The sequence below is a fragment of the Halichoerus grypus genome, chromosome 3 (genome assembly GCF_964656455.1).
Source record: "Halichoerus grypus chromosome 3, mHalGry1.hap1.1, whole genome shotgun sequence".
Taxonomy (NCBI): Eukaryota; Metazoa; Chordata; class Mammalia; order Carnivora; family Phocidae; genus Halichoerus; species Halichoerus grypus.
This window is the reverse complement of record NC_135714.1, coordinates 150,701,495-150,720,128: the sequence shown is the minus strand read 5'-3', so window position 1 is coordinate 150,720,128 and position 18,634 is coordinate 150,701,495. Positions and strand designations below refer to the sequence as shown.

Here is an 18,634-nt window from a genome sequence, read left to right as displayed (position 1 = left end):
TTTTTTGAAGAATTGCTCAGCTAAAGAAATTACATGCCAGATTGAAAAAGCCTTTAAGTGTTTAAGACTTAAAATAAACCTTGGGTTTTGAAACTTGGATTGACAAGACAGAATGTGTAAAATTGACACAACTTTCCAGGCAATTTGGTACCATCAATTCCCACCACCACCCCCCCGCCCCGCCAATGGAGAACAATAGACCAAGAAGAACGTTTTTTTGCCTGGATGCCTTCACTGATTAATTCTCCAAAATATTTGAGGAAGAAGCAATTTCAACTTTATATCCACTCTCCTGGAGTACAGAAAAAGAAGCCCAACTTACAACCTTGATTTCAAAACCTGCCAAGGACATTATTAAAAAAAAAAAAAAAAAAAGAATAGACCGATCACACTTTTCCCATAATGAACATAAGTATAAAAATCCTTAAAGTTAACACACAAAAAAATGCTTCCACATCAAAAAATAATAGAAAACAAGTTGAAAAAAAAAAAAAAACAAGTTGGGTTACTATTGTAATTGAATTTGGTCCAACTTTAAAATATATTCCATGAAAATGATCATATTAAAAAATAAAAAAGAAAATCATATGATTATCTTAATATATGCAGAAAAAATATTTGATGAAACTCAACATCTATTCTTAATTATGACAACAAATATGTATGAAACACTAGTAATAGAAGAGTGATTTCTTAGTCTCATGAAAAGTATCCACCAAAAAAGTACAGCATATTAATAGGGAAATATTTTAAAAAGTCTTTCGCTCTGTAATTGGGAACAAATCAGGAATGTTCTCTATCTCAGCTTTCATTTGAAATTGAATGATCTATCCAGTACAGTCAGGCAATGAAAAGGCAAAGGAAAGGAAAGGAAAAAAATAAAACTATCATCATTTTCTGGGATATGACCATCAATGTACAAAATCCAAGAAACTTAAATTACTAGAATTAATGATTTATCAAGCATGTAGACTGTAAAAAAAAAAAAAAAAAAAAGCCACAATTCTTTGTAGTTTCTTTCAACAACAGCTGGAGTCTGTTTCTGCACCCCAATATGGGCTGGCCTTGTGATCTCCTTTGTCAAAACAGCACAGGAGAATCATTATTATGTGAAGTCTGATGGGGTTTTTGCTTGCTGCTACTTTTGTGCATGGAATCTTGCCTCCTCATGAACAAGCCTGATGTTAACCTGTGGATGGATGAGAGACCACAAGGAGGAGAACCAACAACACATGCTAATTGGCCAGTTTCCAGCCACTCCAGTAGCCAGCAGCAGGTGCATGAGTGAGCCCCATTCAAGATTAGCCAAGCCTAACTCATGCAGCAGAACCACTTAGCTGAGCCCAGCCCAAATTGCCAACCCACAGAATGGGGAGATAAACAAATTGTTGTTTTAATCCACTAATGAATGGCTCTTTGTTATGTGGCAAATGCTAACTGGTATAAGAAGGCTCTGAAAACAAAGATGGTATAGAAAAATATGTGAAAATCTAAAAACAGAGAAAAAAATATTTAAAATACAGTAAGCTCAATAACAAAAATTACCAAGTAGCCTCTGGTCTTGATGGGCTTCAAGGAAGAAAGAAAGAAAGGAAGGGAGGAAGGAAGAGAGGAAGGGAGAGACAAAGAAAGAGAAAGGGAAAAAAAGGGGGAAGGAGGGAAAAAGAGAAGGAAGAAAGAAAGGAGGAGATAAAGAAAAAGAAAACTAATGGGGTGCCTGGGTGGCTCAGTCGGTTAAGTGTCTGCCTTTGACTCAGGGCATGATCCCTGAGTCCTAGGATCAAGTCCCACATGGGGGGGGGGGGTCCCTGCTCAGCAGGGAGTCTGCTTCTTCCTCTGACTCTCCCCTATCTTGTGCTCTCTCTCTCTCTCTCACTCTCTCTCTCTCAAATAAATAAAATATCTAAAAAAAAAAAAAAAAAAACTAAAAAAGCTTGACTGAGTAATAATAATACACATCTGATTGATGACAAAGGAAAGCTCCCCAGCAGTCAGAATTTTAAGGGACCAAGATGCTGGAGAGAAGAAAAACTCACCAAAATGAATGTGGTGTTTTTACTACTTCTCCTTGGAGACACTGGACAATTTTTAAATGCTTAGAGATGCTGACAAACAGTAGATCATGGCTAATGGCTACTAAGTTGCAGAGAAGCAAAATAGAACAGAAGTAAAATGTTACACGGAGGCGCCTGGGTGGCTTAGTTAGGTAAGCAAGGGTGTCTGTCCAACTTGTGATTTCAGCTCAGGTCATGATCTCAGGGTCATGAGACTGAGCCCACGTCAGACTCCATGCTCAGTGGGGAGTCTGAGATTCTCTCTCTCACTCTCCCTCTGCTCCTCCTCCCACTCCCTCTCTCACACTCTCTAAAAATAAATATATCTTTTAAAAAAGAGTATTTTAAAAAATGGTACATGGCTGGAGGAAAAATATTGGAGTTTAAGACAACTAAGTAGCGAGGATCTGAGAGAGCAGGATTATAGAAAAAAAGGAAGTACAGAAAGGAAAGCCCAAAGCTGGGACTGAGCTTCAGCACAAGCCATTCAACAACCCATAAGCAGCTTGGTTTGAGAGGCAGACAGGCTAATATAAAGTGGCTACTAAAAAACTGGAAAACTAAACATTGTTTTCACCAGCATCACATGTGGGGAAGAAAACAGTAAGAGTCAGCCCCAATTATGGTGGGGAGGTAACAAAAAATAGTCTCATTTGGGGACAACAAAGGGCCATACTCTACAAGTAAGGACAGACCAGAAATAGAGACCAGGCCCTACAAGGACTAAAACCCAGATTCAAGTCATCTTAATCCCTTATTAGATTTAGCTGATACACTAATATTCTACTTGTCTACCATAAACTAATGAAAACCTTCTCTGGAGAAAAATAATCAGCTAGAGCTTCTATAATTGTTCATACACAATTTTTAGCATTCAATTAAAAAATAACAGACAAAAAAAAAGTGACAGACACACAAACAGTAAAAAAATATTTTATTTGAAAAAATAAATATTGGAGTTATCAGAAATGGACTTTTAAATCATTGTAATTTAAAAAAATAAAAAATAAAATAAAATAATTGCAAATTATATGTTAAAAAATTAGATGACCAAGATTGGGAATTTTGCCAAAGAACTAGAAACAATAAAGACTTTTAGTACTGAAAAGACAATTACTGAAATCAAGAAAATAGATGAAATTAGAGATTAGACATAGCTGAAGATACTCGTGAATCTGATCTGGGAATCAGAAATAGGCCAGCAGAGAATCTTTTGGCTGCAACAAAAAGAGAAAGGGAGGACGGCAAATACAGACCAAGGGGTAAAAGAAATGTGGACTTAAGACCATCTAACAGAGGTGTGATGAGAGTCCCAGGAAAGAAGAAAAGAGAAATTGAGGCAGAAGCAATATTTGAAACTAATTTTTAAGAATTTCCCTAAAGTAATTCAAGCCGCTGATTCAAGAAACAATATGAATGACAAGAAGAAAAGCACAACTGGGCGCCTGGGTGGCTCAGTCGTTAAGCGTCTGCCTTCGGCTCAGGTCATGATCCCAGGGTCCTGAGATCGAGTCCCACATCGGGCTTCCTGCTCGGCGGGAAGCCTGCTTCTCCCTCTCCCACTCACCCTGCTTGTGTTCCTGCTCTCGCTATCTCTCTCTCTGTCAAGTAAATAAATAAAATCTTTAAAAAAAAAAAAAAAAAAAGAAGAAAAGCACAACTTGTCAACTGATAGTACAAACCACTGAAAACAAGTGACCAGAGAAAATCTTAAAACCAGCCCGCGGGGTGAAAAAGAAACATTATCTTCAGACAAAAATAAGATTGGCAACTGACTTCTTAACAGAAACTATGTAGGTCTGAAAACAATGAAATGATATTTCAAAGTCCAAAAACAAGCAAAAAATAAATAAAATAAAAAATAAAAAATCTTTCAAAATTGAAGGTGCAATAAAAATATTTCCAGAAAAAAAAAAAAAGAGAATTTTTCACAATATATCTCCACTCAAAGAAATATAAGCAAGGGTGGCTCAGTTGTTAAGCATCTGCCTTAGGCTCAGGTCATGGTCCCAGGGTCCTGGGATCAAGCCCTGCCTCAGGCTTCCTGCTCAGTGGGAAGCCTGCTTCTCCCTCTCCCACTCCCCCTGCTTGTGTTCTCTCTCTCACTGTGTCTCTCTCTGGAAAATAAATAAATGAAGTCTTTAAATAAATAAATAAATAAATAAACAAACAAACACCAGAAAGGATCCCCAGATGGAGGAAGAAAAATACAAGGAGCTGGAAGTGTAATGGTAATGGGGGTGGGGGGGAGCATGATAAATAAAAATAAATATTTTACTAAGCAATAAAAATAATGACTTCCAGAGTTTAAAATATATGAAACATAAATGTCATGAGGGTGTAAATAGAATTAGTGTTCTAAGGTATTCATATTTCCAAGGATTTGGTAAAAACCACTAATTAATATTAGATATTAATAAATCAAGCTAGCATAATATAGAAGATAATGTATAACTAATAAACTGAGAAGAAATTCTAATAATAATTAGCTGATGAGTCCAAAGAAAGAAAGAACATTACATATAATGGTGGACCCAATAGAAAACAAGTAAGTGCATGAGTGGTCAAATTGTAAATTAAATCATCCCACACTTCTCTTTACAAACCCCAGTGTCTCCCATTGCAGTTAAGATAAAATCCTCCTGGGTGCCTGGGTGGCTCAGTTGGTTGAGCGACTGCCTTCGGCTCAGGTCATGATCCTGGAGTTCCTGGATCGAGTCCTGCATCGGGCTCCCTGCTCGGCAGGGAGTCTGCTTCTCCCTCTGACCCTACCCCCTCTCATGTTCTCTCTCTCATTCTCTCTCTCTCAAATAAATAAATAAAATCTTAAAAAAAAAAAAAAAGATAAAATCCTCCTTCTTGGATCTTATATGTTCTCACTTCCCTTGTTTCTGACTTCTCCATATACTCACTGGCTTCTCTGGCCCTTGAATGTATCAAACTTTCCCCACAAGAACCTTGCACTCACTCTGCAGCCTAGAGCACCCTCTTCCCATGTATTTCCAAGATTGGCTGGGCTGTAATATTACCGCCTCAGTACATCCCCCCATGGCCGCCACTCTAATTTAACCATTCAGCTCTCCTACCTTAGGCCATCACATCACACTTATTTTAGTTTTTATCTTCGTAGCATTGATTTTCTCTGAATTTACCTTGGTCATTTATTTTTTCAATTCATTATGGTTTTTCTGCTCTAAGACAACTTCTACAGAAACAAGAACTCTATCCATTTCTGTTCTCCATCTAATCCCAGCATATAAAAGAGTGCATGGGGGTGCCCGGGTGGCTCAGTCGGTTCAGTATCTGATTCTTGACTTCGGTTCAGGTCATGATCTTGGGGTTGTGAGATGGAGCCCCACATCGGGCTCTGTGCTTAGCGAGGACTCTGGGAGTCTCTCTCTCCCTCTCCTTTTGCCCCTCCCACTCATGCCTTCTCTCTCTCTCTCTGAATAAATAAATAAAATCTTAAAAAAAAAAAAGAAAAGGAAAAGAAAACAGGGGCACCTGGGTGGCTCAGTTTGTTGGGCGTCTGCCCTCAGCTCAGGTCATGATCCCAGGGTCCTGGGTTTGAGCCCCACATCAGGCTCCCTGCTCAGCAGGAAGCCTGCTTCTCCCTCTCCCTCTGCCACTCCCCCTGCTTGTGCTATCCCTCTCTCTCTCTCCCAAATAGATAAATTTAAAAAAAAAAAAAAAAAAAAAAAACAAAACAAAACAAAAAAACCCAGTACATGGAACATGATGTGCATCAAGTAAAGATTACTGAATTAATGAATGAAATGTCTGTTAAATGGCTAAAACATTCTAGACTGTCTTTAAAAATATGTTTCCCAAACACCAGAAGTTAATATTCCACTCTTCTTTGTATTGATCAGATGATTTCTAGGATATTCTGTTGGAGTCTAAGTACCACATTTTAAGAGGACTTCAGAAATCTGGAGTTTGGATTTTTATCTTAAGTTCAATGGGAGAAATATGCAAAGCTTCACATACTTGGAGTTGTTTTAAGGAAGGAGGAATAGACAAAGTTTTCTCCAGGGAACAGGGCTGTGAATGAGTCGAGGTACAAAGGATGTGGTGTAAGGTACCATCAGAATGAGGATACTCCAAATGAAATACATGTGCCCTGAAAGCAGAAAATGTGTTGATCATTGAGATGGGTGAAGGCTAATACTAAGCCCCTGCTAGGGATCTTGTACATGGCATCTCTGTACAAGTGGAAAGCTGGCCAAAAGAGCTTTAAATTTCTTTGAACTTCGTGTCTATTCTATAGTACCACATAATGGTCTTTGCAGTTAACTTTATACAAAGTCAATACCATTTATGGTAACACTTTCCTTAATCATAAAGGATCACTATGGTATTCGTGTGTTTTTCTGCTTCCTTTCTAACTTTCTTAATGTCTGGTTTCTTGTATCTATTTAATGTCTAAGTGTTTTGGTAGGAGGCTTTCCAGAACTGTGTGGCCTTACTTCGCTCTTCTGAGTTGCCGCCTCATCACACGGCCACCTAGTTGTCTACCTCCAGGCTCTGGAAAGGACCTTTTTAAATGAGTCACAGTGGCCTCCTAATTTTGGAGAAACCCAATGCTTATTTTATTGAGATTTTGTTGTAAAAGGTTTACAAAATGTTAGTTGATTAACCGTCTGCTCCATTCTTCCTGCCCATGGGGTGGGGGTGGGGGTGGGGAGGTTTCTTTGGCAAGGAGGATATCTTGAGCATCAGTTTTCTTAAGTAAATTTTATCATCCTTATCTGATGGCCGTTAAAGTGATATGACAAAATTGATCTTTTTTTGTTGTATCTTCTTCCCATATCTTATCAGTGAAGGGATTTTATGTATTTACGGATTACACAAGCAGACACCTAGGGTTTCATGATGGTGAACATGCTGCCTGTTATAAAATTGAGACAGAAAATTCAATCTTTCTAGCCTGGGCTCTTTTTGTTTTTGCTATCTTTTTTTTTCCCTCTGACCCACTTCTGCTGCCTAAGATCAGATTCTCATAACATCTTACATGTGCTAATATACTTTTATTTGTCTCATAATTACTCTCAAGCCTCCCGTGTCTGTCCTGGTCAATTAACCCTAAATACTGTGCTTGTGTAATCTAATCAGGTCACTCCCCAGCTCAAAACTTCCTGCCTCCTACTTCCAGAAGCATGAAGTCTGGAGCTCCAGCCAGACATTCCAGACCTTTCACAATCAGACCACAATTTGCCAATCCTGCCTTATCTGAGCTAATCCTTATCAAATTACAGCCTTCCCCAAACCCCACCTCTGGCTTTCGCTTATTCTGTTTCTCTTTTATCCTCATCTCTGAATCTGCCCCATACGAGAGGGAATAGGAATATGTACAAGGGGGATGGTTAGGATAGGATTCCTGCAAATGGAAGAGAATTAAAATTGAGGGGGTGGGTGATGAGGGTGAAGGGAATTTTAGGCTAAAGATACTAGAAAGAGATTTAGATAAACTTTAGAGAAATATGTTGTTCAAATTTAGCCAGGTATAAAAGCATAAGGAATAGGTTTCTGAATTTAATTGTCTGCATACAGATGTTTGTAATCAGTGTTGATTCAGATTCAATTGAACAATGAATAAGCTTTTCATGTTATAATCATAACACCTAAGACAGAAAAGCAGGCCTTTCCATGGCTCCCCAAACCCCACTGGGTGTTCAAGTTAAGTGCTAGTTGCTGGCTAGTTGACTTGAACTGTTTAGTGGTTGGGGGTGGTGGGGGTGGTATCAGTCAGGATCCAAAACTGTCCCATCCATCATAGGACTTGATCCGGGACAATGCTTTGTTCATGTGTTCTAAAACATCACAAGTCAGTGGGTTGCTGGGTCGCTGTCCTCAGTATCACTTCACACACAATACAACAGAGCAGTGATTGATCTCTGCCTCCCGTTATCTTTATTCATCTTATTACAAGTTATGGTGAGTGAGTAATGAGGAATGCTGAACTCCAAACAATCCTGTTTTCTGTCATTGCTATAAAACATTCAAAACTTAAAAACACATAAATAAATAAATCAGCAGAATAACAGGAGATCTCTTTACACATACACACGCACACAAAACACACACACAAAAAACACTACACAACTTGATGAGTAGAAAGCCAGAAAGGATGGAAATGGCAATCTCCAATAAAACTTTCTCTTTTAAAAGGCTACTCTCTTTTAAAGGTTTCTAAGGCAAATGCTAGCATCTTTTTTCATTTACCTCTTCTTGGCTTCTTAAGCATTTTAGCGTAGAGAGAAGAGGCTGAGAATACCCATACTAATTCTCAACCACAAGCTTCCCTGAATCCATCTGTTTTGGTGTTCTCCCCCTTAATATGGAAAGAAAAAGTAAGTAAATAGTGAGTCCTTCTTAAAACTCCCTCTTGTTTCACTTCAATATAGTCCATCAACTCTGTCGTATTGCAGTTTGCGACAAATCTTACTTTAACTATGTTTTAACCTGCACGCCAAAACAAGGAATGAAACACTTTTTTGTTCTTCCCTCTCCCACTACCTAAAGAGACGAACTTGATTTACTTTATTTTTTAAAAAGATTTTATTTATTTATTTGTCAGAGAGAGAGAGAGAGAGCGCAAGAAGGGGGAGCGGCAGGCAGAAGGAGAAGCAGGTTCCCCGCCGAGCAAGGAGCCCAATGCGGGACTTGATCTCAGGACCCTGAGATCATGACCTGAGCCAAAGGCAGACACTTAACCAACTGAGACACCCAGGCGTCCCACAAGCTTGCTTTACTTTAATTTGTGCTCTATTATAGTCTAAAGCAGTCCTTTCCCCAACAGAAGGGAAAGTTAAATAATTTTCTTATTTCACTCATGTGGAATTTAAGAAACAAAACAGATGAATGTATGGGAAGAAAAAAGAAAGAGAGAGAGAGAAGCAAACCATAAGAGACTCTTAACTATAGAGAACAAACTGAGGGGTGATGGAGGGAGGTGGGTGGGGGATGGGCTAGATGGGTGATGGGCATTAAGGAGGGTACTTGTTGTGATGAGCACTGGGTGTTATACGTTAAGTGATGAATCACTAAATAAAAAATAATAAATAAAAATAAAAAATAATTTTCTTAGAATTCTTAAGTAGGATATTTACAAATTTTTTAAATTTAATTTAATTTTCAATTTAAATTACATTTAATATTACACATTCCAAGGATATCAATGGATCTACCTTTCCATTTTACATACATTTACTGAATAGCCACCTTGCTTCAAGAACAGTCCAAGAGATCGAGGAGCCAAGGATGAGTAAGTCAGGCACATGCCTGTCTTCAATTGTGTTTGGGAAACAAACATAAAAACTGTAATAGCTTTATGTAGAAGGCTGATAGGAAAATTATAATGGAAACTTTGCTTGAGTGAGTCAGGGAAGATGAAGTTTCGTAGAAAAGGAGAATTTTGAGCCCAGCCTTGAAAGATTTTTAAGAGTTTGGGTGGAAGATGTTTTAGCGAGAGGTGTACTGCATAATTATTCTAGCAAACTATAATCAGCTCTCTAGGAGTTTAGCATAAAATTTAGGATTGGAAGCTAGTGTAAAGCATCCCATGTGTCGTTCTAAGAGGTTTGTGCTTTGTGTTGGCAATAGGGAACCTTTCAGGGACGTTAATAAGGAAAAGCATGAAAAGGGTTGTGTTTGAGAAGATATTCCTGGGATGTGTTCAGAATGGAATAGACAAAAGCTGTCCTGGATGTCCAGATAACTAAATGGGAAAATATTGCAAAATCCCATAGGAGAGATGACAGAGGCCTTAATAAATGTAATAATAATGGAGATGAAAAGATAAGCACAGACAGAAGCACAGTCGCAGATCAGAATCAGTAGCACTGCTTGGGGAAGGAGGGAGAGCCCCGGGACCACTGACAGATTTTCTGTGCGCCATGTGCAAAGTTTAAAAAAGCAGCATCAACATCATCAGTGACATTTATTGAGGGCTTACTCTGTTCCAGACACCGTGTCAAGCTCTTTGCTTCAAATCTTGTAACAATCTTATAAGACAGATACCATTAGTATCCCAATACTACAAAATACATGAAATTTAAACTACCTTGGGGAGACCGCTGACGTGGAACTGGAGTACCAGAAAACTTGAATATTTTTTTCAACACATGTCGAAGTTTATTATTTATTTTCTCGATAGTCATATGAGGCAGTGGTCAAATACTAAATTCACGTTATTTTAATAAACAGAAAATTGACCTGGAAAGAAATGGCAGCTCAGGAGTGAACTCTGGGTCTCAGGGTTCCCACGCTGGAGAGCTTTTCTGGCTCTCAGAAAGTTACTATTAGTGGAGAAGATACTGTGTCCAGTTTGTATGTCACAAAGGACATTTCTGCAGAAGAGGTCCTAGGAAAAAACATATTTGAGTTCAGACTCTTAGTTTCAAGTGAAAGTGATTCTGAGCACACCAAGGTATCTTACAGAACTGAAGGACAGGGATGCAGCTAGTGGCAGGAGCAGCTAGAAAGGTCTCCAAAGTATCACCACTGCCCTCTTCTTCTTACCTATTTGAATTTTTTCTTTCTCTCTCTCCACGGACTGGCTTTTGTCAATGTAAGATTTTATTTTTTCTGAGGTTTTTTTTTTTTTTTGCATAGAGAGGACAAATGTTAGCTATTGGGATTTTTTTAAAATTAATATTCAATTTATTAAAGTGAAAAAATTCTAGAATTTAGTTTCCCTTAAGCTTCTTTAAATTAACTGTAAATTCTATTTACAAATTAGTAAAATTTAACAATCACTTTCAGAGTGGTCATTGCTGTCTCGGTTGCAGAACTCACTGAACAATCAGGCTCCTTACAAATTAGTTAATTTAATTGCCTTTAACATTTTAGACTGCATTTATAATTAACATATTTGTTGCCTGATCTGACCTGACATGACAAGTGAAATTTTCTCAGGTACTTTCTCAGCTATTTAAATTGCTCTAGTAAACTTCATAAATTAAATTCATAAATGTGATGAATCTGCAGTTCTCTCACGCATTTTAATAGTGTTTCCAATCTTAGAAAAATTCTCTTCTGGTTTTAAACTAAATTACAAGTTCAAATCAATCATTCAATTATACTTTTATTTTTTTTAAGATTTTGTTTATTTGAGAGAAAGACAGCACGAGTAGGGGGAGGGGCAAAGGGAGAGGGAGAAGCAGATTCTTTGCTGAACAGGGAGCCCCACCCAGGACTCTGGGATCATGACATGAGCGGAAGGCAGATGCTTAACCAACTGAGCCACCCAGGCACCCCTGGTGATCGCACTGTTATGTAATACCTCCCCCTTGGAGGGCTGGTGTTTTTTGACTTCCAGTAAATTTCCATGAGAAATGACACTATCTCATTTCCAAGATTAGGTTACAAAAAACCCGGCTTCTGTCTTTGGTGATCTCTCTTCCTCCCTTGGTTGCTTGCTCTAATGTAGCCAGCTTCCATGTAGTGAGCTTCCCTATGGAGGACCCATGTGGCAAGGAACTGAGGGAGGCCTTCAAGTAACAGCCAGTGAGGAACTGGGGCATTCAGTTCAGCAAGCCATGAGGAAATGAATCCTGTCAACAACAGTGAATGTAGAGCGAGTGAATGTAGAAGCAGATCCACCCCCGACCTGGGCCTTCAGATGAGATCGCATCTCCAACTAACCCCTTGATTACAGCCTTGAAGAGACATTAAGGCAGAAGTGTTTAGCAGAGCTGCACTTTGATTTCTGATCTACAGAGACTGGGAGATAATAAATGTTTGCTGCCTTAAGTCAACAATTTTTGGAGTCCTTGTCATAAATATGTATAGTCAAGATTCTCCAGAAAAACAAACTAATGCGTGTGGGTGTGTGTATATACAGAAGGAGAGAGAGCGGGAGCTGACAAGTCCAAAATCTGCTGAGTAGGCTGACGGGCTGTCAATTACAGCAAGAGTCGATGTTGCAACCTTGAGTCCGAAGGCAATCTTTGGGGTTGGGGAGTGGAGTGAGGGGGGAGAGTGGCAGAACTCATTCCTCTTTGAGGAACCTCAGTCTTTTCTCTTCAGGCTTTCAACTACTTGGATGAGGGCCATTCACTTTATAGAAGGTAATCTGCTTTACTCAAAATCTACCGGTAAATAGTAATCACATCTAAAACTTACCTTTACAGCAACAACTGGATTGGTATTTGACCAAACAGCTGGGCACCATAGCCTAGCCAAGTTGACACACAGATCAATCATCATAGCATCAATAGATAATTAATATATATATATTAAACATTATAAATACTTAACACCAAATATGAACATATCATTCCTAACCTAATACTAAAATATTAATTTGATTTACTGAAAATTCCTCTATATTTAATTTTAAACCTCCTCAAGGAGACAATTTTATTCTTCGAAGAATAATTGCTCTCACCATTGCAGTGTGTTAAAATCGCTATTGACCTGTTATTTGGGGCTAGAATGAAAGACCTGGAACAGTAGACATACAGACTGACATCAATCTTGTCACTGACAACACGGTCCAAGACATTCTTTTATTGAATATTTCCACCTGAGTTAAATAAATGGAATTCTGCCACCTGAGACTTTAGCTAACTTTTTTTTTACCACTTAATTAGATTTTGTTTTTTTTAAATATATTTCCTTTTAGATTTAAATAACATCTATTGGAACTTCCATATTTTTCATAACTTTAACTCAAATATCACACCAGTGGGTGCACCCTGACTTCTCCTACCCACAGAGTAGAAAACATGGCTACTAACTGTTCCCATACTTCTGCCTTTATACCTGGCATACTAAAAGATATTGACTTCCATTTCTTGGTTTCCATACCTAAAACTCCTATAAAGATTCCAGTTGGTCTAGTTCAGATATGGTGTTGGTCACTAGACCAGGACAGTCTTATGAGAGAGGGATTATAGAGAAGGTCCTATAGCACCATGAGAATGAGGGATGCTGGGCAGACAATCCCCTCAATTTCTGGTGCATAGGAAGTAAGACTCATGATGTTAGATGTATACTGCTTTAAGTTGATGAACAAAAAAGATTTGCATGCTCAGCTCTAAAAAGGAAAGATTTCATAGTAGCATTCTTCCCAATTCCTCACTTGCTGGACTTCTCCTCAAAAGCCACCTTTTACTCTCATGTCCCCATCTTCACAACATCTCACCCAGGCCAGCCCTTTGGAGGCAGCAGGTAGAACTTCACATACTTTCTCCTTTTTCAAAACTGGAATTTTGCAGTATGTAGGTGAAAAAAAGACACACAGCCAGAGCCAGAAAGGCAAAGGGCCAACTATTTCACATTCTAAACTTCACAAATGATTTAATTTGCACACTAGCAACATGTTCTTTTATGTAAGCCATTTTAAGCATTCTAAAAAGTAACTTTCTGGGACCATGTCTAAGTGCAAATAGGGTATGATCCTATAGATAAGAATTCTAGGCACCAGAGGAAGGTAAAGAGATATTTTTGGATATAGAGACTCTGATAGCAATAAAGTTGGAGGTTGGAGCATGGCTGCTATAGGCCCATGTGTCAATACCAAGCAGAAAATTAGTTATTTGCTGCTTTCTGCCACTTGGGTTGTCTCTAAGTATTTGAATGTAATGATATGAAAGTGAAAAAATGGAAAACACCTAAAAAAACCACTGTAATGAAGCAGGAGTGATACAAGAACATCAGATTAAAACTCTTAATTATTGATTATTGGAAGACATAGTAGCAACAGAACCAAGATTAGAGACGAAACTAAAGGAAACCAACCCCTGGATAATTCTTCAAGCACTGAATTGGTTCTTTCCTCAGAATTCTATTTTTTAAAATTGGATATTCATACATGCCTTCTCCTCAGTCTCAGGGTGAGCACTGTAAATCTTACACTAAACCACATGGAATTCATAACCTTGGCTAGGTATCATCTTGGTCCTTTTCCTCTTAAATTAATTGTATGTGGCATCTCAGAACTTCCCTATGTGGCTGGGGGCTAAAAGTGGTATTTAATCATACAGTACTTAGAATCTCTCACATGGCTAAGTGTGTATATCCAGTTCTAAGAAATGAGTAAAGTTTTGGTTACTCTAGAGTAAAAAGAAACTGCCAAGCTAGATATGAGTCACATACAATTTTTCTGTTTGGCAGTGAAGTCTATTTCTCTGTTTTTCTGTACATTTTTCAAAGCTTGAAAGAATAGACTCCGCTTAAAGGGGTTTGGGGGATGATATTTAGTTACATACTTAGAATTTATTCCACTTTTACCAACTGCACTCAGATTTTACTTTGGAAATGTCCTTCCCTCATTGTGCTAGAGCCATGAACTCTGAATGGATTGACTCCATCCCAGCTCCAAGCTATATTATTTTACCCCAGATAAAACAAAGATTGTTTCAGCAGGGGCTGTCACCAAAGCCCAGATAAACCAGCATTTGGTTTCTTCCTGGGCCCAGTGATTGGCTTAATCAGAGTAAATCTCAAGACTTTTGTTAAACGATTATAAAATGTGACAGTCTCTCTCCCCTTGGATATGAGTCAAATAACATGTTGCCCTGGCTGCTATTGGCAGCCATTTTGTGGCTACGATGGAAGCCAATCTGAGGATGGAGCCAGAATACAGAGAAGGGCACAGCCAAGAGAATCATAGAAAACTGAGAGACTGCCTTAATCAAAACATGCCTGGACTTTTCAGATATGTGAGCCAATAAATCTGGTTTATCACTTATGCTAATTTGAGTTGGAGTTCTGTTACTCATAACCAAAAACATCTCAACTAATATATAAAGCATCTGGGGGAGGTGGATTTATCTAGAAAATGAATACTAGGAAATAGTGAAGGTTAAATTCATCATTATTTATTCTCATTCACTGTGGCATTTCATGGATTCAAGAATATCAGATGGAAAAAATTGAAAGTTAATCAGGACCAAGCACCCTTTTAATTATATATATATATATTTGTATTATATATATATGTATTAATTGTATGTGGCATCTCAGAACTACATATATATATATATTATATATATATTATATATATATATATGTAGTAGTTGATTCAGTCCTATTAGAAAAATATGCCCCAAAAGGGGAGTGAGCCATTTGAAGTTTCCTTGGTCTAAACATTTTCTCTACTAATTATAGAAAATACCCCAAATTGGTCATTCTTACAAAAGAAGTCTTTGAAAGATCTTAATATTCAAAATCATAATCTTAGATGGGCAAGATAGGAGCAATCCTTTTTTATTAAACAACTCATCAGGCATTAGTTTATCAGATTAGCTCCAGCAGAAATAAGAACCTTTGGGAAATGGAATACACATTTTATTAGGCAGAAGAAAGGCATGAAAGAAGAGAGTTCTGCCTACAGACGAAGGACAGGTGGGGGTAAGGAAAGAGTAGTAACGTAACAAAAATTGTTCTAAAAACTGACCTCACTTTAATTTTTCCAGAGCCATTCTATGCAGAGAATGTTGATAAATTATATCTTAATGTTTGGACTACTTATTTATATGAGTATGAACCCTGACACCAACAATTGGCAAAGTTGTAAGAACATGTCCTAGAACTAGAAGTGGTTCAAGCCAGAAACCTGCAATAAACAAACTGAACGGATGCTACACTTCAAATTTTACAGTTTGCCCTTCTACTCCCTTCCCCAGCCCCCTTCACTCTCCCTGATCCTGCCAATCAATGACTTTCTTGGCAATCTGTGCTTATAAGATATTTGCATGACTTCGCTCCACTTTCCATCCAACCTGGAAAGGAACCAATTTTGTGAAAAACTTCTACTTGTCTCACTGGAAAAAAAGCAATGATTAACTCCTAGAACTGCATCCACACATAACTGAAGCTGGTTCAGCTCTTAGTTCACACGCTCTGCTTTTCCAAAAGAAATGGAGTCCTTCTTCTTTCCATTCTTTAACTGCCATTTTTCCCCTAACACATTAAATATAAGATTTTTGATTTGAGGGAGGTTTCTAAATATTTATGGAAGCAGCTTGAAAGGAAGTCTTTATAAAACCACTTTGGGTGCACACTATTAAAGCTCAAGGTTGAGGCCATCTGTGGCCAATGAACTTCTGAATGTCGGAAGTGTGCTATAAAAACAGCAGGATTTTCGCTAACACCAGTAGAGCTTGCCTCTATGACTGGAGTTTGATAGTACTCTCTGCTACATTCAGTTTTTTAGAAGAAAATCCATTGCAAATTAGGTCAGGTGTTAAAAAGCTTTCTGCTATCACCTAGGTACCTACATCATAAATCTGAAGAGAACCTGGGAGAAGCTTCTGTTGGCAGCCCGTGCCATTGTTGACATTGAAAACCCAGCTGATGTCAGTGTCATATCGTCCGGGAATAACGGCCAGCGAGCTGTGCTGAAATTTGCTGCTGCTACCAGAGCCACTCCTATTGCTGGCGGCTTCACTCCTGGACCCAGATCCAGGCAGCCTGCCGGGAGCCGGGACTTCTGGTGGTTCCTGATCCCAGGGCTGACCACCAGCCTCTTACAGAGGCGTCCTATGTTAACCTGCCTACCATTGCTCTGTGTAACACAGACTCTCCCCTGCGCTATGTGGACATCGCCATCCCTTGCAACGACAAGGGAGCTCACTCAGGGGGTCTGCTGTGGTGGATGCTGGCCAGGGAAGTTCTGCGCATGCGTGGCACCATTTCCCGCCAACACCCGTGGGAGGTCATGCCTGATCTCTACTTCTACAGGGATCCTGAAGAGATTGAAAAGGAAGAGCAGGCTGCTGCTGAAAAGGCTGTGACCAACGAGGAATTTCAGGGTGAATGGACGGCTCCAACTCCTGAGTTCACTGCCACTCAGCCTGAAGTCGCAGACTGGTCTGAAGGCGTGCAGGTGCCCGGGGTGCCGATGCAGCAGTTCCCTACTGGAGACTGGAGCGCCCAGCCGGCCCCTGAAGACTGGTCTGCAGCTCCCACTGCTCAGGCCACTGAATGGGGAGGAACAACCACTGAATGGTCTTAAGCTGCTCCTCCACAAAGGCAAACAAAATGGAAATAGAAATGGAAAAGGTTGACGGAAAATAAACAGTTTGTAAAAACAAAAAAAAACACTTTGGAAAAAAAAATATTTTGTTCTTCCTACAGAAAAAAAGACCTTAAAAATATGTTTTGATTTCTTTCTGAGGGAGAGAGAAAGAGAGAGGGGGGTACTAAAGTGTAAAACTACCACTTGACCACTTGGTAGTGAGCTAATATTTTATAAAAAAATTATTAAGAAAACTCTTTGGTGTGTAAAATCAAAATATTAAGAAAAACCAAAGCTGTGTACAATTTTTTCGAAGTGACAAAAATCCTGCTCTATATGTCTGGCTTATGGTTTGCTTTCAGGAAAAAAAGAACACCATTCGAGCCTCATTTGAACACTGGTACCGATTTACCAGTAGATTAATGTCAAATCCTGCTATTTTTGAGATTCTGACCTTTTACTTTTATTTTGTTTAATCAGGAAATATTTAAAATTACACTGTTTAGGCTTCTAGGTTTCACATGAGCTCATTTGCCAGCAGTGTGTCCTCCTCCATAGGGGTTCTGGCAGAAGTAGACAAGCCTGGTAGAATATCAAAGTTTATCAAGCCACAGGATCTACCAAGTCTTAAGTTTTCTCATTACTCTGCATCCCACACACCCAGTCCCACCCTGGAAATTAGTAATACAATCCAGAAAGAAACATGGGAGTTACTAAGTCGAATAGAGTATAGCCGAGAATCCTAGGCTCAGAAGAAGGATCAATTTAAATCTGTTTATAAATCGCTAATAAAACATTTGTGAGTATGACACCAAAAAGCTAAAATTGAGAAAGTTTACTCGCACACCATTCCCACAATGGCCTCCATGACCAGTTGATAATTATACTTCATTCTTATAACCAAAGAATCTGAATCCAATGTCTAGAAAATATGTGAGATAGTTATCAGAAAGAATTTTATTCTTATCTCCCCCTGAAAATCTCTACCTCAAAGAGAGAAGCTGTGGTTATCTAAATGACAGTGTTAGAGTACAATGTTTCTTAAAATCTTAAAGTAGATTCCTCAGTATGACTCCTTACCTTCAGTATCCTGGAATATTCCCAAGAGGTAAAAGCAAACAAAACAACAGAAACCACAAGATTCTATACAGAGAAAATACTGAATATATTTATATTTTTAATGTCAAAATTTTCAACATTAAAGGATCCATCATAGTTTTTCATTTGTATCTTTCCAGCTACCCAGACACCAGTAGACAACTTCTAAAATTAAATAACTTTTATGAATAATATACATAGCACGGCCTCAAGCTTTAGGTTTTGAATATAAGGTATAAGAGAAATGAAGTAGACACATGATCTTTCATTTTCCTGCTTTGCATCAGAGCAGTTCTTTGATGACCCATGGACCTACCTCTTTCTGTTTCTCCTCTGCCTCTCCCACACATTTTCAGGGAAATGGACCAAAACATTCACTGAACATTAGAAAAATTAAGCTGTAGAAGAAATATCTTAGGAATATAGCTGTGGGTTTTATTTTCTTATTGTAGTAAAAATAATAGTATCTTGAATTTAAAATGTCTTTCTTTTAAAGCATTTGAGCATATTG

At 38.5% G+C, this 18,634-nt stretch overlaps 1 non-coding gene and 1 pseudogene across 1 annotated transcript; both read left to right on the top strand.

Moving 5' to 3' along the window:
• Positions 1–15,373: 15,373 nt before the first annotated feature.
• LOC118535830 (small ribosomal subunit protein uS2 pseudogene) lies at positions 15,374–17,108 on the top strand (annotated as a pseudogene).
• Positions 16,061–16,211, top strand: LOC118535844 (small nucleolar RNA SNORA62/SNORA6 family). Its single transcript, XR_004917373.1, has one exon. It is a non-coding gene; the product is annotated as a small nucleolar RNA SNORA62/SNORA6 family (small nucleolar RNA).
• Positions 17,109–18,634: the final 1,526 nt, after the last annotated feature.